A 26,202-nucleotide genomic window follows, 5' to 3' on the forward strand; every position below is an offset into this window, starting at 1 on the left:
TTATGATTCTCCAAGTCATTTCAAGTTCACAGATACCAAACATGTATAGGTTATTTCTTCTTAAAGTGATGAAAAAAAATCCAAAGTGCGCCATTTTCCAAGACTTGTAGTATCTCCATTTTTCGGGATCTGGGGCTGAATGAGGGCTTATTTTTTGAGTTCCAACCTGACATTTTTATTGATACTATCTTGGGGTTGATATGATGTTTTGATCACCTGTTATTGTGGCAATCAAAAAAACTTAATTCTGGTGTGGTTTTTTTTTCTCATTATGCCGTTCACCATTCAGATTAATTCTTATATTTTGATCAGGCATTTCTGAATGCGGAGATACCAAATATGTGTATTTTTTAATTTTTGAATTGTTTTATTTTGAATGGGGCAAAAGGGGGCTGATTTGAACTTTATATATATATATATATATATATATATATATATATATATATATATTTTATATTTGTAAACTTTTTTTTACACTTTTTACTTGCTTTTAGGGCTCCTTTTCACTTGCGCGAGTCTCGCCCGGCACTGCACCTGGTACAGAGGAGCGGAGCGTGCGGCTGCATGTATTGCTATGCGGCCACACGGTCCGATCTGAGTGCCGGATGCAGTGCCGGGTTTTAAACATGCGAGACTCATCCGAGTTGCTCGCAAGTGAGAATGAGCCCTAAGGCTGCGTGTCCACGTTCAGGATGGCCGGCGCCGCTCGGCGCTAAGCCCCGCCCCCTTTTTGGACACGATGATGCCGGATGTGTTAACTGTACACATCCGGGATCATCGCCCCCCTCCCATAGGGCCCTGTGTTATGCCTTGCGGGGACGCTGCATCCCCGCAAGGTGTACGGACATGCTGCGATCTGAAAAGACGCGCAGCATGTCCGGAGTCGCAGGGCCGCCGCGTGCGGGTTTCCACGCATAGTGGACACGGGATTTCAAAAAATCCCCTCCACTATGCTGGAACATCTGGACGCTGCTTGTTTGACGCTGCAGCTCTGCGCAGCGTCAAACAAGCAGCGTTTACTGACCGTGGACACACACCCTAATAGTCTCTTTAGGAGACTTGAAGCAGCAATCTTCTGATTGCATGTGCCACACATAGCAGAGCTTCAGCCCTGCTATGTGTGGCAGAAATGCTCATCTGCTATGAAAACCGGCCACAGGGGCGGAGCTCATAGCAGATCAGCAATGACAACCACAGGGGTCTCCTATAGATCTCCGGTTGTCATGCCAACCCACTGGCACCACGTGATCATGTGACAGGGGCACTGATGGGTAGAGTGCGATCATGATAAATTCCGCTGTCAGAGATTTATACCAGCATTCATCATGTTAACATTTGTGGGTGGATCGCAATTCCACCCGTGGCTGTTAGGGGCAGATGTCAGATGATCTAATCAGCTGTCATGTGCCGGAGAAGATGCGGGCTTAGCGCAGGCATCCGCATCAGAGTGTGAATCACGACATATGACGTTCTTGAAGGGTTGCACACTCCAAAGACATACTGATAGGGAATATAGATTGTGAGCCCCATTGTGGCCAGCGATGATAATGTCTTAAATGGTGCTGCGGAAAATCATAGCTTTAACCCCTTCCCGACCTCAACCGTACTATTACTGCGGAGGTCGGGACCCCTGCTTTGAGGTGGGCTCCGGCGCTGAGCCCACCTCAAAGCTGGAACATGTCAGCTGTTTTGAACAGCTGACATGTGCCCGCAATAGCGGCGGGTGAAATCGTGATTCACCCGCCGCTATTAACCAGTTAAATGCCGCTGTCAAACGATGACAGCGGCATTTAACCGGCGCTTCCGGCCATCGGACCGGAAATGAGCGCATCACTGACCCCCGTCACATGATCGGGGGTCAACGGTGCATCGGCATAGTAACCAGAGGTCACCTTGAGACCTCTATGGTTGCTGATGCCGGCTTGCTGTGAGCGCCACCCTGTGGTCGGCGCTCATAGCAAGCCTGTAATTCAGCTACATAGGAGCGATCTGATGATCGTTGCTATGTAGCAGAACCGATCAGGCTATGCCAGCTTCTAGCCTCCCATGGAGGCTATTGAAGCATGGCAAAAGTAAAAAAAATGTTTAAAAAAATATGAAAAAAAAAAAATGAAAAAGTTTAAATCACCCCCCTTTCGCCCCATTCAAAATAAAACAATAAGAAAAAAAAAATCAAACCTACACATATTTGGTATTGCCGTGTTCAGAATCGCCTTGTCTATCAATAAAAAAAGGATTAACCTGATCGCTAAACAGCGTAGCGAGAAAAAAAATTAGAAACGCCAGAGTTACGTTCTTTTGGTCTCCGTGACATTGCATTAAAATGCAATAACGGGCGATCAAAAGAATGTATCTGCACAAAAGTGGTATCCAACCCCAGATCACAAAAATGGAGACGCTACGGGTATCGGAAAATTGCACATTTTTTTTTTAAAAGCAAAGTTTGGAATTTTTTTTTACCACTTAGATTAAACGTAACCTAGACATGTTTGGTGTCTATAAACTCGTAGTGCCCTGAAGAATCATAACAGCAGGTCAGTTTTAGCATTTAGTGAACCTAGCACAAAGCCAAACAAAAAAACAAGTGAAGTGTGGGATTGCACTTTTTTTGCCATTTTCACCGCACTTGGAATTATTTCCCTGTTTTCTAGTACAGGACATGGTAAAACCAATGATTCAAAAGTGCAACTTGTCCCGCAAAAAACAAGCCCTCAGATGGCCATATTGATGGAAAAATAAAAAAGTTATGGCTCTGGGAAGGAGGGGAGCGAAAAACGAGAACGCAAAAACGGAAAAGGGCAAGGTCTTGAAGGGGTTAAAGAATGCAGATTTTCCTGATAATACACAAATCCCCTTCCACCCCATAAATATCTTAACAATTTCTGAAAAAAATTATAATTTTGGTAAATAGTATTGCAGTCATGGAAGACAAATCATTTTGTTTTGATAATTTTCAACAATTTTGCCCTTTCTTACAATCCTAATCAGGGGGTTGCCAGACAATTTACCCCAGATGCAGGCACAATAAAATTGAATTTCATCCAAAATTAGAAAGAAGATGATTTCATTGTATAAAAATAAAACAAATTGATGAACATACGTTTTGTGCCCAGACCTGACAGGGTTTCAATTTAAGTAAATAAATAATGGCAGCTAGGTAACCTCCATTGTGCTTGAGGGCATGCAATTATTATGCAAACGGAGGTACAATCCATTGTAGTGAACATGGACATGTGTGAGTACAATTTCCACATAATTGGATGACTGAACACATGTTTTTTTGGCACACAAAAGAAAAACTAATGATGCAATGGAGATAGAGGAGGAAGTGTAGGGAAAGCAGTAGGTGAGGATAATGATGGGGATCATGGCAATAACAATGCTCTTCTTGTGGGTACAGACTCATTATCACAAAATTGATCACAAGGCGAAGGATAGCTAAAGTGTTGCTCATCTTCTTGTTCACTTTGCTTTCCCCACATGAGCAGGTAATGCCGTTTCATATGCTGATGGAGAGATGTAGTTCCTATTTGATCTGTGCCAGGATTTACCCAGCTTATTTTCCAACAGCGCCGCTGGCATTCTGCAACAAACTGGTCCTGCAGCAACATAGTAAAGAATTCCCCCACATAAGATGCCTACACATATCATCATTATCTCCATCACAGCTGTAAAGGCTCCATCATCAACAACAGTCACAACACAACCTGCTCCAGAGCTGAACTCCAAGAAAGCAGAGTTTGTCTAAGCTAATTTAGCCACATGTCACCTGTGCTGTGTAATGCTGAGGCCAATAAAGTCATCCTCTGATTACATCAGACACCTCCGTCTGGCTCCCAAATCTTTTCCACCACAGAATTGTTATCATTATCCTCATCATCGCCATCCCTGATTCAGCTGACATTTGCCTCAGTGTAGGAAATGGTCTGGGCTCCCTGTCTGATTACATCTCAAGGTATGCCCTGGCTCAGAGGCCTACTACCACTGCCAGTACCCCTACTACCATGGCTTCCATAGCCAGCAAAACATCTTGGCATAAAAATCATGCCCTCTATCTTCTCTGCTTCTATGTCATCCAAGAACAAAGGCTGACTGTTCACGTCTTTCAACAAATTAACTGGAAGTTGTTCTGGTGTAGTACAGTGGGGAAAAAAAGTATTTAGTCAGCCACCAATTGTGCAAGTTCTCCCACTTAAAAAGATGAGAGAGGCCCGTAATTGACATCATAGGTAGACCACAACTATGAGAGTCAAAATGAGAAAACAAATCCAGAAAATCACCTTGTCTGATTTAGCAGGATTTATTTAGAAAATGATGGTGGAAAATAAGTATTTGGTCATTATCAAAAGTTCATCTCAATATTTTGTTATATATACTTTGTTGGCAATGACAGAGGTCAAACATTTTCTGTAAGTCTTCACAAGGTTGGCACACACTGTTGGTGGTATGCTGGCCCATTCCTCCATGCAGATCTCCTCTAGATCAGTGATGTTTTGGGCCTGTCACTGGGCAACACGGACTTTCAACTCCCTCCAAAGGTTTTTTATGAGGTTGAGATCTGGAAACTGGCTAGGCCACTCCTGGACCTTCATATGCTTCTTACCAATTCCACTCCTTTGTTGCCCTGGGGGTGTGCATGGGATCATTATCATACTGAAAGATCCATCCATGTTTTCATCTTCAATGCCCTTGCTGATGGAAGGAGGTTTGCACTCAAAATCTCACGATACATGGTCCCATTCATTCTATCATGTACACTGATCAGTCCTCCTGGTCCCTTTGCAGAAAAACAGCCCCAAAGCATGATGTTGCTACCCACAGTAGGTATGGTCTTCACCATAGTGGAGTTTGGAGTGTGACAGTTTGTGGTTGTGGACAGGTGTCTTTTATACTGATAACAAGTTCAAACAGGTGCTATTACTACAGGTAATGAGTGGAGGACAGAGGAGCCTCTTAAAGAAGAAGTTACAGGTCTGTGAGAGCCAGCAATCTTGCATGTTTTAGGTGACCAAATACTTATTTTCCACCATAACTTGCAAAATAAATCTTGCCAAATCAGACAAGGTGATTTTCTGGATTTGTTTTCTCATTTTGACTCTCATAGTTGTGGTCTACCTATGATGTCAATTACAGGCCTCTCTCAACTTTTTAAGTGGGAGAACTTGCACAATTGGTGGCTGACTAAATACTTTTTTCCCCACTGTATATTCCTTACACACTGGGAAGCTGTGGGTTAGGAAACTCTAGGCAGGACAGAAAAAGGTGTCATTGATGGAATGAAAATTCAGCCACGTACAATATTAAGTGTTATAGTGGTAGAGCAGGCAGACTGAGCATAACACTGACTCCAGCTGATGATGTCACTGTCAGAGGCTACATCATCCTGGTGTGATTGAGTTGAATGATGTTTCACCAAAAATAAGAGTATTTTGCTCATTTGTCGGGTAATCGTTAGCCTGTTTACACTGCATGATTATCACGAACAACCATTCCTACTAATAAGAATAATCTTTATTTTTATATAGCGCTAACATATTCCGCAGCGCTTTACAGTTTGCACACATTATCATCGCTGTCCCGGATGGGGCTCACAATCTAAAATCCCTATAAGTATGTCTTTGGAATGTGGGAGGAAACCAGAGTACCCGGAGGAAACCCACACCAAAGAACATACAAACTCTTTGCAGATGTTGTCCTGGGTGGGATTAGAACCCAGGACTCCAGCGCTGCAAGGCTAACCACTGCGCCCCCGTGCTGCCAACACTCAATTGCATCAGACGTGCAGTGTAAATGCACCTTAGATGTGCAGCATGATAGCTATGAAGTCATTAGAATATAATGGTAAGAAGTTAGGTATCTTTCTTTTCAGTAACAAAGCATGAGAAGAAATAAAATTAATGTGACTTGTTCAAATACATTACCCTTTGTTCCTAGAGCAGTGTTGCATTTGAGAATGTTCTGTATAAATAGACATCCTGTTTAACCCCCTTAGTAGCCACTTATAACTTTGACAAACACAAAACTGCAATTTTCCTTTGCTTGATAAGTTTTCAAATTTTACAGAAGAATACTATATTTATCTGTGGTCATTAAAAATCCAAATATTTAAAAATGTAATTACCTAGAATTTTCATATCCTGGAGACTGTAGTCAGCAATATACACTTAAAATATTCATCCTTAAGTCTGAGTTAGACACCTTGCATATGTTTATGACATCCTGGGTGGCCAGAATCAACATTTTCAAAATGAAAATTCTCCCCAAGATATTATATTATTTTAGATGTCTCCCTTTGAGGGTTCCAAGCAAAATCATAACAAACTTTCAACGCTTAACAAATAGATACATATGGGCCCACAAAACTCCTAGAGTGGCTAAATCCCTTATGTACTACCCTTATGAGTTGGGGGGAATGGGATTACCAAATTTGATGGCGTACTATAAGGCCTCGGTGGTGGCAGGGTTGCGGGACTGGTGGCAGCTTGATAAGGATCATAGATGGTTGCAAATTGAAAATTTCTATGCAACTAGAGGCTCCACCCGATTCATGCTGGAGGTTGAAGCTTTGGGTCTGCGGACAGGTAGTCTCCCCCTACCGACCATGTCTACTGCACTGCATTTTTGGAGACAGACGGTCCCGTCTCTTATTAAAATTCCGTTAACTGAAGTGTCACTGAAGGCGCTAGAATTACATATTCCATATATAGATTTACAGCCATGGGTACTAGCTGGTGTAAAATCACTTCATCAGCTGCTTGATGACACAATGATTAAACCGTTTGATCGCCTAGTTGCGAAACACCCTGATATTCGGCATAGATTTTATCAGTTTTTACAATTAAGACATCTTATGCACACTACTCAACTGACGCCCTTTTTTAATACCAACCTAGTTCGTACAGTAAATGGTCTTTTCTTGGTGCCTGGTCCTAGTACTCGCAATGTATCTATTTTGTATAGAGCCCTGAATGATCCTGACCCAGAGGTTAAGTTGCAATTCATGAGCCAGTGGGAGGATGACTTGCAGGTCACCCTAGCGCCTGATGGGTGGCGGGAAGCGGTGTTAGAGGTTCGGAGAGTATCCTCATGTGTAAACCATCTGGAACAATTAAAAAAAGTCCACTTACGCTGGTACTATTACCCAGTTAAAGTTGCCCATTTTGGCCCTCAATGCTCCCCATTGTGCTGGAGAGGCTGCGGTATGTTGGGGACGCTTAGCCATATGTGGTGGTCATGTCCGAAATTACAAAATCTTTGGGTTAGTTTAGAGGACGTGATAGCGGAGGTGACTGGGATTCGGGTGGCCCTGCGACCTAGTATGGTTTTATTGCATATTGGTTTGGATGAGATCCCACATGGGCTGAGAGGTGTGTTCTCACATTTGTTTATAGCCGCTAGACTGGCAGTGGCTTCCAAATGGAGAGTGACTAGCGCACCGACCATACAATCTGTGATTGATAGGATGAACCTTCATTGCCAATACGAACGGGCACTGGTGTTATCTGCGTCATCAAAAACAAAAAAGTCTCAGATCTGGGAGCCGTGGCTTGATAGCCGGTTTTCCTTTATCCCAGCGTGAAGACGCTTGTCCTACTGTGATCCGGGATCTGATACTCCCGGCCCGTGAAAATCTTGCACTGTGCCTAGCTGTCTAGTTTATATGTCGCTTTGACTTTCAGGAACCTGTATTTCAGTAGGTTAGTTTATGTTTAGACCTTTGATCTAAATAATCTACAGTTGTATACCTATGTGTACCTACTCCCTTTCCCCCCCCTCCCTTGCGTTGGTATGTCTGTTTTCTTATTTTATTAATAATCTACTCTGCTCTGTTTGCGGAATTGTTGTGTTTATCTGTGTAACCTGAAAATTTTTTAATAAACATGATTCAGTAAAAAAAAAAAAAATAAAAAAAATATTCATCCTTTAGCTAAACAGAGAATTTTGGGGGTGCGTTTAAACATTATGACCCTGATGTGATTTTTTTTTTTGCTGTGATCGCAATGTTGCTTTAAAAAAAGGGGGGGGGGAAAGAACCAGATTTGTCAGAAAACAATATAAATATTCATAATTTTTTTGGGGAATATACAAAAAAAAAATCGTGTCTGCTATTTAAGCCATTTGGGAATCAAGTGTCCAGCATGAACATCCAGTAGAATTTTCTGTTTAATAGTTTGCTTCTATAATTTCCACCCCTTATTTGCTTGTATACCTTTTCTACACCCGGAATTTAAAGTTAACTACACTACCTCCATGTATATTTGCAAAGTGTTTAGATGCAGTGAAAATTGATACTGCCGTGTGACTTGCCACATCTGAAAGGTGTCGTCTGATGAGGACCTTCAATGAGCATGATGTACAGCCTGTATACTGTATACAGAATTATCCATTATATTCTTTATTTAGATGCCAAAGAAAAATCAGATGTTTCCCCCTTTCCTCTAGATATCTTGTATGTCCTGTTGTCTCTTCTTGACTTTCATCCATATTTTACTATTTAAAATGTAATCTATAGTTAATCATTTAACGAAGACAGATAACTTTAGTTTCTGATTGTAGAGAAGATAAGTTGCCAAAGAAAATGTCAGAAGGTGCATCAAGAAGTAGTGGCTGATGTCAATTCCCACAAAATCACTGTCGACGAATTCATCAACACTGGCATTTTGCAAGTCAATCTTGGTGAAAGGAATAATTAAGTAAGATGCTCAAATTCATTACAAAGCCCCCACTTCTTAATGACTTTGACTCATCTTTCAGATGTCATGCGCCACCACAAGAAATATACTCTATTCGTGGACTGGAGTACATTTCTGTCGTAAATTACTACACGTTTGAGGTGTTAATTCTTGGTCGTGTTTGACCATTCCTCCTTTCCACTAAGCTTGGCAACATTTTCACAAAGTTTGAAGAGCTGGTTCATAAAGACACAATAAACTAAATAAAAACTTCTAAAGTTGTATAAAAATGTTACAAAATCTCAAACAGAATGAGTGCCACGTCTGTGTTGTGACGAAAATTGGTTCGTTTTTTCACATGACGTCTGAATGAGTTCTTGGGCTGAATTCACATATTCTTATCTCAAGTAAACAGAACATTGATGACATTGAGGTGCCGTCCAGTCACTTCACTGAAACATTCAAAGAAATGTGTGTGCCTGGCACTCAAATTGGACCAAACTCGTTTGCACCTTCATATTTTAATTTTTTGCAGTTATCGCCCACAAATAAAAATGGACATGTAAACGGAGCCATAAACTATAACATCTTCATGAGTTTTCTGTTAAGTAAACCAATAGTAGATATGTGATAACATATGGACTTGTTAATGAGACATTCTCTCTTCTGAACCATATTCTAAGGCAATTATTTATGACCAATTTAGAAGTGATGAACTAAAAGTTTCTCTCCTGATCCAAACAGGTAGCATTCTAGATCAATATCCACAACAAGAATTCTATATGTTTATGAAGGGGTCGGAGACCAGGGCAGCAGCCATGGCAGACAGCAATCCCTGTATCGTTCCCTGAACCCCTTCCCGCATAGGATCACATCTCTGTTGCAGTACCTTGTAGCTGGCTCACAGACGGATCCACAATAAAGGAGACACACTCCGGCTTAACTTCAACGTTAACTCTTTTACTCAGCACAGCTTGTTCAAATACAGGCACTTCAAGTATCACAGTTCATTTCTTCCTTTCTGTCCCTTCTCTGTCCTTTCCTTCACTATGTTCAGCCCCGGGTCGGACCAAATCCATTCTTTCCAGAATTCTTGCCTCACATGGGGGAGTCCTACACTGCTTCTCCCCGGTTTTAAGAATTGCCACCCAGGCAAAGATCTGCCACATCTTGCTTGTGCTGCCCAGCTGAATAATCTTCTTTCTCTCTCTATGGGGACAGATTCCTTTATCTGCGTGCGTCCACAGCGCTGTCGTACATCTTTCCTCCTAGAGGAATTCTTCAGCACTATGTATGCTATGCATCTTTAACGATGCTGGGGCACATTGACTCCTGGCATTGACATGAGAAAAAAGGCAGATCTGCACTACCCCAAACTATAATATTGGTCCGAGCTCTATCGGATAGCACTCATCAGAGTTATATGCTCGTGTGAACGAGCCCTGATTCCCACTATAGTCAGTTTCTGGGGAAGATTTTCCATAGATTCAAAGTTCTTGTAAATAAGGTTTTTGGTATCTTTTCTTTCTTCACACGGAGGGAGTGTGCCCTTGGCGTGTTTTTTTTTAGCAGTGTAAATTGTGTGGTTTCCACTCTGACTCGTCTACCTTGGTTGATGATGGTTTGGTTTTTGGAAACATTGAGATAGGTTTTACATTTGGCATTCATGCAAACAACAAAGTTTTACAGAAAGTCTATAATTAAGTAATTCTACTCATGATACTGTCTAACACTGCATTAATTTCTGGATAATCAGCCATAGTCAAAACTAGGAGTGGATTCAAAACAGGGTGGCGGTGAAAACATCTTTTTTTGCCTTTCAAATAATTACCAAAATCCTACTGTGTTTATAGTGTATTTATACACCACTTACTAAGCCGACAGCATTGAATGGAATCAATAAGTTCACAAAGGTTTTGGCTCCAATGCTCTCATAGTATACTGTAGACATGGTAAACGTGTGCTAAGGAGGCAAAAAAGATGGCAAGGTATAACCTCCCTCCTTTTTCTGTACGTCCCTAAGTTTGAGCCTTCCAATGGCACATATAACATAGTGTTTAAGGTTGAAGTTAGACTTAAGTCCATCGAGATCAACCTATAGCCTAACATCTTCAAGGCAAAGCCTTCATTGTTGCAGAAATTAATAGCTCAATATTAGGGGCAAAAGTCCTTTCTGACTCTACATATGGCAATCAGACTAGTTCCCTGGATCAATGCCCCATTACAGAATCTAGTGTCCATAACTTATAATATTATATTTATCTAGAGAGGCATCCAGGCCCTCCTTGAATATTAGTAGTGAATCAAACATTACAACATCATGTGGCAGAGAGCTCCATAGTCTCACTGCTCTTACAGTAAAGAAACCATAGTCTCTCTGCTCTTACAGTAAAGAATCCATAGTCTTTCCTCTCTTACAGTAAATAATCCATAGTTTCTCCTCTCTTACAGTAAATAATCCATAGTCTCTCCTCTCTTACAGTAAAGAATCCATAGTCTCACTGCTCTTACAGTAAAGAATCCAAAGTCTCACTGCTCTTACAGTAAATAATCTATAGCTTCAATGCTCTTACAGTAAAGAATCCCTAGCCTCACTGCTCTTACAGTAAAGAATCCATAGCCTCACTGCTCTTACAGTAAAGAATCCATAGTTTCACTGCTCTTACATTAAAGAATCCATATTCTCACTGCTCTTACAGTAAAGAATCCAGATTCTCACTGCTCTTACAGTAAAGAATCCATAGTCTCACTGCTCTTACAGTAAATAATCCATAGTCTCACTGCTCTTACAGTAAAGAATCCATACTCTCACTGCTCTTACAGTAAAGAATCCAGATTCTCACTGCTCTTACAGTAAAGAATCCATAGTCTCACTGCTCTTACAGTAAATAATCCATAGTCTCACTGCTCTTACAGTAAAGAATCCATACTCTCACTGCTCTTACAGTAAAGAATCCAGATTCTCACTGCTCTTACAGTAAAGAATCCATAGTCTCACTGCTCTTACAGTAAATAATCCATAGTCTCACTGCTCTTACAGTAAAGAATCCATACTCTCACTGCTCTTACAGTAAAGAATCCAGATTCTCACTGCTCTTACAGTAAAGAATCCATAGTCTCACTGCTCTTACAGTAAATAATCCATAGTCTCACTGCTCTTACAGTAAAGAATCCATACTCTCACTGCTCTTACAGTAAAGAATCCAGATTCTCACTGCTCTTACAGTAAAGAATCCATAGTCTCACTGCTCTTACAGTAAATAATCCATAGTCTCACTGCTCTTACAGTAAAGAATCCATACTCTCACTGCTCTTACAGTAAAGAATCCAGATTCTCACTGCTCTTACAGTAAAGAATCCATAGTCTCACCGCTCTTACAGTAAAGAATCCAAAGTCTCACTGCTCTTACAGTAAATAATCTATAGCTTCACTGCTCTTACTGTAAAGAATCCATAGCCTCACTGCTCTTACAGTAAAGAATCCATACGCTCACTGCTCTTACAGTAAAGAATCTATATTCTCACTGCTCTTACAGTAAAGAATCCATATTCTCACTGCTCTTGCAGTGAAAAAATGTGCATTTGCGATTATGATTAAATCTTCTACGTCTATAATTATAATTAAACTTTCCTCCTGTTTTCAATTTTAGATTTTTAATACCATAGGCTAAATTCACTTTTGCATCGGAGGCTTAAAGGGAACCTGTCACCCCGTTTTTTCCGTATGAGATAAAAATACTGTTAAATAGGGCCTGAGCTGTGCATTGCAATAGTGTATTTTGTGGACCCCGATTCCCCACCTATGCTGCCGAAATACGTTACCAAAGTAGTCGTTTTCGCCTGTCAATCAGGCTGGTCTGATCAAAAGGGCGTGGTGTCTTCCCCCAGATCTTGTGTAGTTTTCCGTTGGTGGCGTAGTGGTGTGCGCATGCCCAAGGTCCCGAATCCACTGCACAGGGGAGTGAAAAGATCGCGATGTGCGGTATTTCATTGGTGATCGGTGGGCGCGGCCATCTTCCTTTGGCCGCGCGTGCGCAGAAGCGGCGCTCTGCTGGCCGAGGCTTCAGGAAAATGGCCGCGGGATGCCGCGCGTGCGCAGATGGAGATCGCGGCGGCCATTTTCCGGAAGCAAAGTTCGCATCTCGACTTCAGGAAAATGGCCGCCGCGATCTTCATCTGCGTACGCGCGGCATCCCGTGGCCATTTTCCTGAAGCCGCGGCCAGCAGAGCGCCGCTTCTGCGCACGTGCGGCCAAAGGAAGATGGCCGTGCCCACCGATCACCAATGAAATACCGCACATCGCGATCTTTTCACTCCCCTGTGCAGTGGATTCGGGACCTTGGGCATGCGCACACCACTACGCCACCAACGGAAAACTACGCAAGATCTGGGGGAAGACACCACGCCCATCTGACCAGACCAGCCTGATTGACAGGCGAAAACGACTACTTTGGTAACGTATTTCGGCAGCATAGGTGGGGAATCGGGGTCCACAAAATACACTGTTGTAATGCACAGCTCAGGCCCTATTTAACAGTATTTTTATCTCATACTGAAAAAACGAGGTGACAGGTGCCCTTTAATTGAAAGTTTGGTCATTATTTTGACAACAAAGTAAGTCTTGTTAAAAGATATGTGCCTTACTGGATTTTTCTCCCCTCTAGGGTTTTTTGATGCAAACGGACAATAAGGGTATGTGCACACGTCCGGATTTCTTGCAGAAATTTCCTGAAGAAAACCGGACATTTTCTGCAAGAAATTCGCATTTTTTTTTTTGCGTTTTTTTTCCGTTTTTTTCGCGTTTTTTTTAGCATTCTGCAAGCGTAATTAGCTTGCAGAATGCTAAAGTTTTCCAAGCGATCTGTAGCATCGCTTGGAAAACTGACTGACAGGTTGGTCACACTTGTCAAACATACTGTTTGACAAGTGTGACCAACTTTTTACTATAGATGCAGCTTATGCAGCATCTATAGTAAAAGATAGAATGTTTAAAAATAATAAAAAAAATAAAAAAAATGCTTATACTCACCCGCAGACCTTAGCGGCGTCCGTTCCGTATAGATGGTGTGTGCGCGCAGGACCTTCCATGACGTCGCGGTCACGTGAGCGTTCACGTGAGCGGTCACATGACCGGTCTCGACCAATCACAGGACCGTGACGTCATCGCAGGTCCTTCACCGCACACCAGCTACAGGAACCGAAGCGGCAGCATGCCGCTGAGAGGCGGGAAGACATCGAAGGTGAGTATATCACTATTTTTTATTTTAATTCTTTTTTTTTTACCACTTATATGGTGCCCAGTCCGTGGAGGAGAGTCTCCTCTCCTCCACCCTGGGTACCATCCGCACATAATCTGCTTACTTCCCGCATGGTGTGCACAGCCCCGTGCGGGAAGTAAGCAGATCAATGGACTCCTAGGTGTGCGGAATCCCCGCAATTCCGCATTTTTAATGAACATGTTGCTTTTTTTTCCGCGATGCGATTTTTTCGCGGAAAAAATCGCAACATTTGCACAAAAAATGCGGAATACACTGTAAATAATAGGAGGCATAGGTTAGTGTTTTTTTCGCGTTTTTATCACGTTTTTATAGCGAAAAAACGCGAAAAAAACGCGAAAAATCCTGAACGTGTGCACATGGCCTAAGACTAAGTTAACACTAGATGTTTTTGCTGCTTTTTTTATTCTAATTTTCAGCTACATTTTACAGTACCAGCAAAGCGTATGAGATCTCAGAAATCTCATGCACACACATTGTTTTTTCTGTCATCAGTATTTTGCATGTTTATTTGGACATAGAGCATGTCACTTCTTTCAGCGTTTTTCAGCGTTTTTCACCCAACTTGAAAAAATGCTGAAAAAAGGCACCAAAAACACATGTATAATTTTTTGATGCATTTTTTGTGCCAAAACCTGTGGAATATGACTTTTTTTTTAACACTAAACTTTATCAGCATGCACAAGGTAAAATTTTGGCATGCCAAAACCACTGCAAAAATGCATCAGAAACGCAAGAAAAAACAATTAAAACAGTTTTTTTTCTACAGCTTCTTTCCTACCAAGAGATCAGGTTTTGCTGCAGAAAAAAAAAATGCTGAAAAAACGTCTAGCGTGAATTTACCCTAAAACTCAAAGATTGAGTCTGAGCCGGACAGAGAATAACTTGTTCGCTCAATCTATGTGACATGTTCATTAATATCTACCGTAATTAAAATGGAAAAAAAAAAATGCTATTTTCTCTTAGATCTGTCCTATCATTTAATCTAAGGCCTAGAATTAATAATTAACATTTGTGATCTCATTTGTTAATATTGATTCTTAAGGTATAGGAAAGACAAAGAACATTCTGGCACTTAAGGACTGAATTTTTCTACAAAATACTATAAATCCTGACGATCGGTCTCGTCCTATTTAATAAGATTACCGGTATTAGTTGTTTTTGTTTTTGGTGGGGGAACTGATAGCGTTACTACTTCAATAATTGTTATATTTTTCTTAAAAACTTCTCAATAGTTACAGGATATAAACGGAATTGATCTTTAGAATACGTCGGTGTACTTGATGGGCGTATTCGCCTTTTCTTCTGATTACGCCGTCTTAAATAAACAACGTTGCTGGAGATAAAGTCCTCAGAACACACATGGCACATAGCTCTAAACAATTAAACTGTAAAAAAAAAAGTATGCTGCTATGCCTCCATAAGGCGCTGACATTTCCCGGAGTCAGGTTTTGCCGGTACTGTGACATTTTTAGAAGGAGTAGGCTTGGAACGTGCAAACATTTTTTACTACTCTTCATATCACAAAATACTGACATGTCTCCACTGGAAGAAAGGCCGTCTGCTGAACTCCCCTAGTACTTCTAATATTCTTTGAATCCTCCTGAGCTATGGATATAACAGAACTTGGAAAATAATGAGCAAATGATCTCTATAACCGGGAAGCAGAAACTTTGGGTATGTTCACACATGACATATTTGTCATAGAAGTGTTTGCTGTATGTATTTCAATGAGGTTTGCAGAAATTCATGCATGTGCTGCAGAAACAGCCACATTCAAATGCATGCAATTTTTAAACTTAAGGTTAATTTGGATTTTTATTTCACTGTTTGTATATAGAAGTGTCAGAAGTTATGTAATCTAGCCTAAAACTGGAGATGCCGCATGCCAGGTGGATTAAATAGGGCCAATTTGCTGGCACTCGCCACACGATTTCACATATATGGAGTTAGTTTAAATAATTACTATCATTATTGTAAAACCAATACATGTTGCAGCCCCAGAATGAAGATTTACACCTGAGGGATGTCTTCTTCCAAGGCTGAAATGAATAATGGTTTAAAGAGGTGGTCCAAAACACAAATTAATTTTAATTCTAAATGTCTGTCTATTTGATTTCATAATCTAATCTATTTTTTTAAAAATTCAATATCCTGACCTAACTAGACTAACTGCTTTTTTCCCCCCTTCTTCCTCTTTGATGATGCTTCATGTGAGAATCCCAGTGTATGCTGGGATTATCAAAGCGTTATCAGGGGGCAGAGGCATTGGTCACTGCCGTAGCCTCTGCCCTCTCCCCGAAACGAACCCTCATCAGTGACCTCCATTTCAGAGGCCTGACTTGAGTCACTTGTGGAGGCGGCACTGGTCTCTGCACGCCAGGTATTCTTGCAATGCGCATTGACAGTGCGCTCTCTTGTCAGCTTGTTACTTCTGATCCGAGCCAGCGAGAGAGGGCACTGTCACTGTGCACTGAGAAGAAGAGAGCACAGTGGGAAGAATCTACTGAGCATATGTTGAAATTGATACCAACGCATGCTCAGTAGAGCAATGACCAGTCCAGTCCAGACCAGTCCAGTCTCGGAGTCTCTGCACGCTGGGTATTCTTACAATGCGCATTTACAGTGCACTCTCTTGTCAGCTTGTTACTTCTGATCAGAGCCAGCGAGAGAGCGCACTGTCACTGTGCACTGGCAAGAATCTACTGAGCGAATATCGGAATTGATACCAATGCATGCTCAGTAGAGCAGTGACCAGTCCAGGCCCGGAGATCACTGGTGATGCTTCAACAACTCCATGACATTTCCTCAATGAAATTTTGAATTCCGACCATTGTTTGTTACAACTTAGAGAAATTCTCCAGGTGAGGGTATTTCCAAAAGATACACTGATTTTAAAACAAGTGAATCTGTGGTTCTGCACATTCATGAGCTTCTTGTATTATTTTATATATATTTTTTTCCATATAGTCTCCAGCCCAGAGATGTAATTGTGTGTCTAGGTCTTAGCAGAAATAGTCTAGCAGCCTATAATATTGACATTGTACTTCTTGCACTGGGAGAGGTGTATTTTTCTAGATCATGTTGCCCTACTTACTTCTACACCTCTCAGAGTATAAATCATTAGAGCAAGCTCTGTGCAGACACTATGCCAGCATGAAATGTCAGCTCAGCAGCAGTAAGTACATGCGAAATACAATAGATCTGCAGAAATTAAGATAATCCAGCTGTATTTAGCGTATCCTGTTGACATAGTTCTTTTGTGTATTATTTTTATTTGTTACTCTGCTTCTGTGCTAAATTGCACAGCATAAAGGAATATTAAAGTCATAGGTGTAAGAAGAGGACATGGCTTTAGGATATTGCCTGCTTTAACTTTTTGAAAAATTGAGATAATTAAAGAGAATCTGTCAGAAAGTTTTTGTTTACCCATCTGATAGCAACATTATGTAGGGGCAGAGACCCTGGTTTCAGCGATGTATCACTTAACGGGCTGCTTGTTGTAGTTTTGCTGAACTCACTGTTTTCTATGCAAAAGATCTAGCAGTTCTTTGAATGCCCGAGCTCTGTATCACCCCGCCCACATCACTTATTGGCAGCTTGGTGGTGTGGGCGGGTTTATACAGAGCTCATGAATATGGAAGACTACATGGTAGCAGATTTACTAGTCCTCTAGTAATAAATTCCTGCTGATAAAGAGAGTGAATATATAAAAACTGCACGAAGCAGCCCAGTAAGGAATACATCGCTGAAATCACTGTCTCTGCCCCTATATTATGCGGCTCTCAGATTAGGAGGCAAAAACCTTGTGAAAGATTCCCTTTAAAGAGAATATAAAAAAAAATAAATAAATGTATCACTGATCACTTGGTAAAGCCACCACCACTCCATGGCTAACACTCTGTGGGTACTGTCAGTCCCGTTGATTTGTAAGACACCTCATCACTGCAGGATCACTGTAGTGGCAGGGGACTTGCCAGGTAATGATTTTTATCTATGATTTTTTTTAAATCGCATTAAATCTAAACTACATTTCCCATTATTAAATGACTTTTACATTCCTGAAATACTTTAAGCTCTTTTTTTTTTTTTTTTAAAGTCAAAGCCCCCCTTACAGATGAGAAGAATTAGCAGACCAGCAGTTACTACATGGCTTCAATAAGCAACCTTCTTGGCTACTCATATGTAATTTCTGCCAAAGGGAAGGAGATCTGCACCATAATGTGGAGATGTTAGTGGCCGAGTCTGTCTGTAACCTTTGGCAGTTTGTGTAATGATACACTGAGGCTGGAAGTTTTATAGGGCAAGATCTGGCAGTGTTGCCTAAGTCTGTTATTAGCATATTGAATATGATGTCTTATGGCATTATTAATTTTCTAAAACAATAAGTGTGCGTGCACATGGAGAGTTTCTGCTCCTTATACTCGGCAAAATACTCAACCTCTGCAATCAAATTCATGAATTTTGGAGATTGGGATTCAAGAGAGATTCTTTTTGGATATAAGGCCTTTACATGTACAAGATAAGTACTAAATAGTGATGAGCGAGTGTACTTGTTGCTCGGGTTTTCCAGAGCACGCTCGGGTGATCTGTGAGTATTTATGACTGCTCGGAGATTTAGTTTTTGTTGACGCAGCTGCATGATTTACAGCTGCTAGCCAGCCTGAGTACATGTGAGGGTTACCTGGTTGCTAGGGAATTCCCACAGGTATTCAGGCTGTCCAGCAGCCGTAAATCATGCAGCTGAGGCAACAAAAACTAAATCTCCGAGCACGCCAAAATACTCAGAGATCACCCGAGTGTGCTCGGGGAGACCCGAGCAACAATGCTATTCGCTCATCACTAGTACTAAACCATTTTGTATCTTGGATGCTATAGAGTGGTGTTTGAGTTTATTTGTTCCTTGATTTCCCTGCACATATGGGACACGAGACATCGATCGTCTGATCATTGGGCTGGTGACGAGTGTTAATCCAGATACATTTTGGATACAGTGTCTCTCTCTTTGTATATACAGGGGTTGGACAAAATAATGGAAACACCTGGAAACATCAACAAAAGTTAGTTTAATTTGGTATAGGTCCACCTTTTGTGGCGATTACAGCCTCAATTCTCCGAGGTATGGATTCATACAAGGTGTGAATTGTTTCCAAAGGAATTTTAGCCCATTCTGCAGTTAAAACACCCTCCAGTTCTTTGAGCGACAATGGCGGCGGAAATCGACGTCTAACTTGAATCTCTAAAATCGACCATAAATGCTCAATAAAGTTGAGGTCTGGGGATTGTGGGGGCCAGATGAGATGCTCAACTTCATTAGAATGTTCCTCGTGCCATGCTTTAACGATTCTAGCTGTATGAATTGGTGCATTATCATCCTGAAAGATGGCGTTCCCCTCCGGGAACAGTACTTAAACCATTGGATGCACTTGGTCACCCAAAATGCCTAAATAATCTCGGCTGTTAATTCTTCCATGAAGGGATATCATTGGCCCGGCAGATCTCCACGAAATAGCACCCCAGATCATCACAGAACCTCCGCCATGTTTTACTGTTGGGAGAAAGCAGTCTGGATGGAATGCTTCTTTCAGCTGTCTTCAAACGTAAACTCGGCCGGAGGTCGGAAATAGGGTAAACGATGATTCGTCTGAGAATATCACGTTTCCACTGCTCGAGGGACCAATTCTGGAGGTTTCTACACCACTCTAAACGCTTGGAAACATTTGTCATTGAGAGCAGCGGTTTTCTAATTGCAGCTCTTCCGTGGAATCCAGATTTGTGCAGCTCCCGACGAACAGTTTTCGTGGAAACTGGGTTCTGTAGGTGTTCATTGAGCTTAGCCGTGATTTTCGGAGCTGTGGTCTTGCGATCCTCTCTCACAATTCGCTTTAGAGTCCGACTTTTGGCCGGACCTGTGCTTTGCTTCTGACGTTTTTCCTTCTCTTTCAAATGCAGTTATTACTTGGGAGACAGTACCTCTTGACACGCCAAGCATTCGGGCAATTTCTGTTACACTAGCGCCTGCCATACGAGCACCAGCAATTTGGCCTCTTTGAAAATCCGAGAGGTCTGCCATTGGTATCAGGTTCTCATCAATGTTTTTACAATTATGCAAAACAAACAGTTAATTTACATACACATATCACATAACACAAATAATCAACTACAAAACATTACCATATGTCACGGTTTGCATGTTTATCACATGTTCGAAGATTATGATGCCAAAACGTTAGGTGTTTCCATTATTTTGTCCAACCCCTGTATACAGTATATATATATATATATACACATACAGAAACATCTTGGTGAAATCTCTCACTGCTCTGCAGCCTGGTGGAAAGAAAGTCTAGATGCGAATGTAAGAAATGAATCTTCAAGGACATGTTACAGCCAATATTCTTATATATTTTGATGATATTTTCCACCAACTCTTCATAGTTATCTGCTCTTAAGTTTCCCCCCAAAATAAGTTACCATTGATGCAATAAACGGAGAAACTTCTCATCTTGAAGAAGCTTATGCATCTGAGGACCAATAAGGACTCTTTCCTTTATCTTTGCTTCACTCAACCTTGGAAATATATCAATGAGATACTTGAATAGTTTTGCATTTTTATCCATTGCCTTTACAAAGTTCTTCATTGGGCCCAAATTGATATGCAATGGTGGTAACAAAATCTTCTTTGGGTCAACAAGGGCTGGATGCAGGAAATTTTTACTCCCTGGCTGAAGTGAACGTTGTAAAGGCCAGTTTCTTTTATTGTAGTGTTATTCTCCTGCACTCACAAAGCAACAGTACTTTGTATATCCACCATGGAGACCAAGTAAGAGGGCAACCACCTTTAAGTTACCACAGAGGGACCACAAATGTTGGTCATAGTTCAGGCACCTCAATAGCTGTTTCATGTTATCATAGGTTTCTTTCCTGTGGATTGTATAACCAACTGGAATTGAAGGTAGCGCATTCCCATTATGTGGCAAGACGGCTTTTAGGCTTGTTTTGGACGAATCGATGAAGAAGATCCATTCCTCTGGATTATGACTTATTTTCAGACCTTCCATTTAACTGTTGACGTTGTTGCTTGCCATAAGATCGCCTTCCATCAAGAAGTGTTGGACAAGATCTTATTCACGGTTGTGGAACAAAGAAATCCAAACACTGCCCGCTAGGACATTCCACTGAAATAGCATAATCTATCCACTTTGTTAAGGTAAGAATGATACTTATCTGAAACAAAACATAGAAACTTGTCAATAAGCTAAGAAACTAAGCTAAGAAATCCTAAAACTGTATACCTTACACAGAGAGCATTTAGAAGAATAGGTGACGCAACTGTAATTAGGATGACGTTGTCGGAGCTGAGTTGGTGTTTTTTGATTGATCGCCCTAAGATGAGAGAATACTGAAGACTCAAAAGACTAAATAGATGATTAATAGACCAGCTACTATCAATACAATAATAAAGACGCTATTTTTCTATAAACCTGCATGTTAGGAGTTGAGTTCCCGCCGCTGCACAGGGGGATTCTCGAGCCATGTCTGCTGCGGTCTCCCATTCTGCTTCAGCCACAGTGGAGCCTGCTCAGCGGAGATGTCAGTCCCAGCATCTCGCTCAGCCTGATACTGTGCAAAGGGTTACTGCTGCCTTTCCAGGTTCTGATTTTGTAGCCAGCACTGGTCAGTGGTGTGCTGGATTTTCTGGGACTAAGTCCTGCTTTACACACACTGAGCATGCCCATGGGAGGACCTCTCATTGGAGGTCAGGGGGTCACATGTTCAGGCCCTGTAGCAGCTCCTATTGGACCACTTTGGAAGGTCCTTGTCTGCTACAGCTATAAAAAGTTTGCATGGCCGCTCGGCCATGCGCTAGTATCAAACCAAAGTTTATGAGCTCAGTGCCAGTGTGGTCATGTCTGGATGTGGTTAGGGTTTGGCTAAAATAAGCCCCTAGAATACCGGCACCTCCGGTGAGGAGTTTGTATGTGTGTATTCAGGGCCTTAGCTGAAATAAGCCGCTAGAATACCGACACTTCCGGTGAGGAGTTGTTTGCCTTTTTCTCTGACTGCATGACCACAGTTTTGCTCTGTTTCATAGCTGTGTACCTCTGTGAGGATAAAAGGGCACAGCATCTTGTTTCTAGTGAATCTGTGGAGTTAACAGAGTTAGCTTATACCGCCATATAGCGCTACCATTTGCCAGCAGCAGGTTCCTCTCCTGTACGGTGGACCACGGGTTGCGAACGCACCTATTAATACATATATATATACTCGGTGCATTCCGCCAACCCTAACATAATACTAGCACCAGGGTCTGGCTAGTAAATGGCGGACAAACAGCAATCCTTGCAGTACATCCAGCAGCTGGAGGGTAGTTTGTTGGCTCTCGAGTGCACAACCTCAGCTGTGGATGTTACTGCAGTACTGTTCAGGCTGCTAGCATCGCTGCAGCAACCTTGTCCACGGCCACCCCTGTTCTGACTCTATCTGGACTCCCGCTGCCAGAAAATTTTTCTGGTGATAGTAAATCTTGTAGGGGTTTCGTGAGCCAGTGCTCTATACACCTCGTATCCTGGCCGAAGGTTTCCCCACAGAGCGGGCAAAGGTGGGATTTATTGTGTCTCTCCTGTTGGACAGGGCGTCGGAGTGGGCTACGCTGCTGTGGGAGCGTGGCGATCATGTGGTGCAGAGTGCTCCGCTGTTCCTGAGCACTCTGAAACAGGTCTTTTTAGGGCCTCGAGTCACCCATGATACAGCGCTCCAACTGTTGGCATTGACTCAGGGCTCGTTCTTGGTCAGCCATATTGCTGTCCACTTCTGAACCCTAGCATCTGAGCTGGAGTGGTCAGAAAAAGCCCTTATCCCTATATTTTAGAGTGGGCTGGCTGACCACGTGAAGGACGCTCTGGCCTCAAGAGAGATTCCCGCCACACTGGAGGAGTTACAGTAATAGCTGTGTCTACCCGTATTGACCTCTGTTTTCACAAGCGGAGGTTAGAGTGGGCCCAGTGTAGGCAGAGGTTTCGGCTGGCTCCCACCTTCGCCAAACCTTTGGAATCTCCAGTCCTGGTCACTGAGTCATATGAGGCCATGGAAGTGTCATGAGCTGGATCTAAGTCCCGGACCACTCGTGCACTCAAGGTCTGCCATGTTTGCCAGCAGTCAGGACATCTTGCCACAAGATGTTCACAGCGGTCGAGGAAACGTCAGCGTCTCGTGGTAGTAGGTGGAGGTACACTAGACACGGCGACATTTGCCTCCAAATTGTCCTTTAAGGGGAAAATTACAATAGGCTCATTCACTCACTTGGTAGAGCTCTGCGTGGATTCTGGGGCGGAGGGCAATTTTATGTCTTCTGCCTTCTCCCAATGTCACGCAATACCCCTGGTAATGCTAGCTCAACCAGTAACTGTACGACTGGTGAATGGGTCGACACTGCCCTCACAGATAACACACCAGACCATCCCTTTCACTCAGTCCTTGTCGCCATCTCATCAGGAGATATCTCTGCTCGTCATTCCTGAGGGAATTGATGAGGTCTTGTTAGGGATGCCGTGGCTACGGTATCACTCTCCTCATATCAAGTGGTCCACAGGCAGAATTTTAGGATGGGGTGAATCTTGTGGGGGTAGATGTCAGAGGGAAAGCGTTCAGGTTGCTACAACTGAGGTACCCGCAGATCTATCCTCTCTCCCCAAGCAATATTGGTCCTATGCGGACGTGTTCTCCAAAAGGGCTGCGGATACCCTTCCGCCTCACTGCCCCTATGACTGTCCTATTGACCTTTTGCCTGGTGCTGAGCCTCCCCAGGGTCGAGTCTATCCGTTGTCTCTTCCGGAGACGGAGGCAATGTCACAGTATATCCAAGAGAATCTGGCAAGAGGATTCATTAGGAAGTCAGTGTCACCTGCAGGGGCTTGGTTCTTCTTCGTACAGAAGAAGAGTGGAGAACTGCGTCCATGCATAGACTACAGGGGTCTTAACGCCATCACCATTAAGAATAAGTACCCACTACCCTTGATATCTGAGCTTTTTGATAGGCTACGGGGATCAAGGGTATTTACTAAATTAGATCTGCGGGGTGCTTACAACCTGATTCGCATCTGTGAGGGGGACGAATGGAAGACGGCTTTTAACACCAGGGATGGGCACTATGAATATCTGGAGATGCCCTTTGGGCTTTGTAATGCCCCAGCCGTTTTCCAAGACTTTGTAAACTACATTTTCCGGAATATGCTTACCACCTCGGTCGTAGATTATCTAGATGATATTCTCATCTACTCTCCAGATAGTGACTCCCATCGGAGAGAGGTTTGCAAGGTCTTCGACCTCCTACAGGCTAACTCCCTCTATGCCAAGTTGGAGAAGTGTGTGTTTGAGCAGGAGTCCTTGCCTTTCCTTGACTATATCATCTCTACCCAGGGATTGGCTATGGATCCTGCCAAGCTACAGGCTGTGATGGACTGGCAGGAACCCCATTCTCTCAAAGCGGTGCAACGCTTTATGGGGTTCATTAATTACTATCGCCAGTTCATTCCCCACTTCTCAACTTTGGTAGCTCCCTTGGTTGCCCTCACCAAGAAGGGAGCAAATCCCAAGTTGTGGTCGGAGGAGGTCTCCAAGGCCTTTCTCTCGATTAAGTCACACTTCGCTAGCACTCCCATCCTACATCGCCCCGATGTAGATAAGCCATTTATTATGGAGGTGGATGCCTCATCCGTTGGTACTGGAGCAGTCCTCTTCCAAAAGGATGCTCAAGGTCAGAAGCATCCTTGCTTCTTCTTCTCCAAGACCTTTTCACCAGCGAAGAGGAATTATTCCATCAGGGACAGGGAGTTGCTAGCTATGAAGTTGGCTTTCTCAGAGTGGAGACACCTCCTGGAGGGAGCTCGCTTTCCCTTCCAGGTGTTCACAGACCACAAGAACTTGGTGTATTTACAGACAGCCCAGCGGCTAAATTCTCACCAGGCTAGATGGTCCCTGTTCTCCGCCCCGCTCTGACCTTTGCTCCTGGCGTCTTAGTGTGTATCTCCGCCCGTAACATCAGGCTGCGAGTTGAGTCCTCTAAGTTTGCGCCTCGCTACATAGGCCCTTTCAAGGTTCTGGAACAGGTCAACCCTGTGATCTACCGTTTGGCTATTCCTCCGTGCCTTTTTATCACCGACACCTTTCACGTTTCCCTTTTAAAGCCCGTCTATTTGTCCCGGTTTTCCGAGTCATCTGTCGGGACATCGGGTTCGTCCACGGATGAGTTTGTGGTGAACTCTATCGTGGGGTGCAAGGTGGTACGTGGCAAGAAATATTATTTGGTGGACTGGAAGGGTCACGGCCCAGAGGTCAGAACCTGTGAAGCACATTCGGGCTCTGCTGCTCATTGCAGCCTTTGAGCGTAGCGAGGCCCAAGGGGGGGGGCCCTAGGAGGGGGAAATGTTAGGAGTCGAGTTCCTGCTGTTGCACAGGGGGAATCTTGAGCCATGTCTGCTGCGGTCTCCCATTCTGCTTCAGCCGCAGTGGAGGCTGCTCAGCAGAGATGTCGGTCCCAGCGTCTCACTCAGCCTGATACTGTGCAAAGGGTTACTGCTGCCTTTCCAGGTTCTGCTTTTGTAGCCAGCACTGGTCAGCGGTGTGCAGGCTTTTCTGGGACTAAGTCCTGCTTTACACAAACTGAGCATGCCCACGGGAGGACCTCTCATTGGAGGTCGGGGGTCACACGCTCAGGCCCTGTAGCAGCTCCTATTGGACCACTTTGGAAGGTCCTTGTCTGCTACAGCTGTAAAAGGTTCGCATGGCCGCACGGCCAGTGTGGTCATGTCTGGATGTGGTTAGGGTTTGGCTGAAATAAGCCCCTAGAATACCGGCACCTCCAGTGAGGAGTTTGTATGTGTGTATTCAGGGTCTTGGCTGAAATAAGTCGCTAGAATACCGGCACCTCTGGTGAGGAGTTGTTTGCCTGTTTCTCTGACTGCATGACCACAGTTTTGCTCTGTTTGGTAGCTGTGTACCTCTGTGAGGTTAACAGGGCACAGCATCTTGTTTCTAGAGAATCTGTGGAGTTAAGAATTTGCTTATACCGCCATATAGTGCCGCCATTTTCTAGCAGCAGGTTCCTCTCCTGCACGGTGGCCCATGGTTGCGAACGCACCTATTAATACATATACTGTATACTCGGTGCGTTCCGCCTACCCTAACACTGCATGAAAGGTGTCATAAGTAATTGCAAATTCCACTGGTTATTGAAAATTGGGGCCAATCAGTAA

General features: G+C 43.0%; 1 protein-coding gene across 6 annotated transcripts in view; it reads left to right on the forward strand.

Annotated features, from left to right (window-relative positions):
- The window catches only part of LOC143806825 (synaptotagmin-2-like), a 103,185-nt gene that overhangs the window by 20,964 nt on the left and 56,019 nt on the right, over positions 1–26,202 (forward strand). Inside the window, exon 1 of one of the 6 annotated variants that reach the window (XM_077287765.1) lies at positions 15,320–15,625. The exons of 2 other annotated variants lie outside the window; for them this stretch is intronic. The gene's annotated coding sequence lies outside the window, so the exon portion shown is untranslated. Of the gene's footprint in view, positions 1–15,319; positions 15,626–20,863; positions 21,159–26,202 lie in introns of those variants that run through there. 3 more of the 6 variants (XM_077287767.1, XM_077287766.1, XM_077287769.1) reach the window with 3 other exon arrangements.

Source organism: Ranitomeya variabilis, chromosome 2 (assembly GCF_051348905.1).
Source record: "Ranitomeya variabilis isolate aRanVar5 chromosome 2, aRanVar5.hap1, whole genome shotgun sequence".
In the NCBI taxonomy this organism is placed as follows: Eukaryota; Metazoa; Chordata; class Amphibia; order Anura; family Dendrobatidae; genus Ranitomeya; species Ranitomeya variabilis.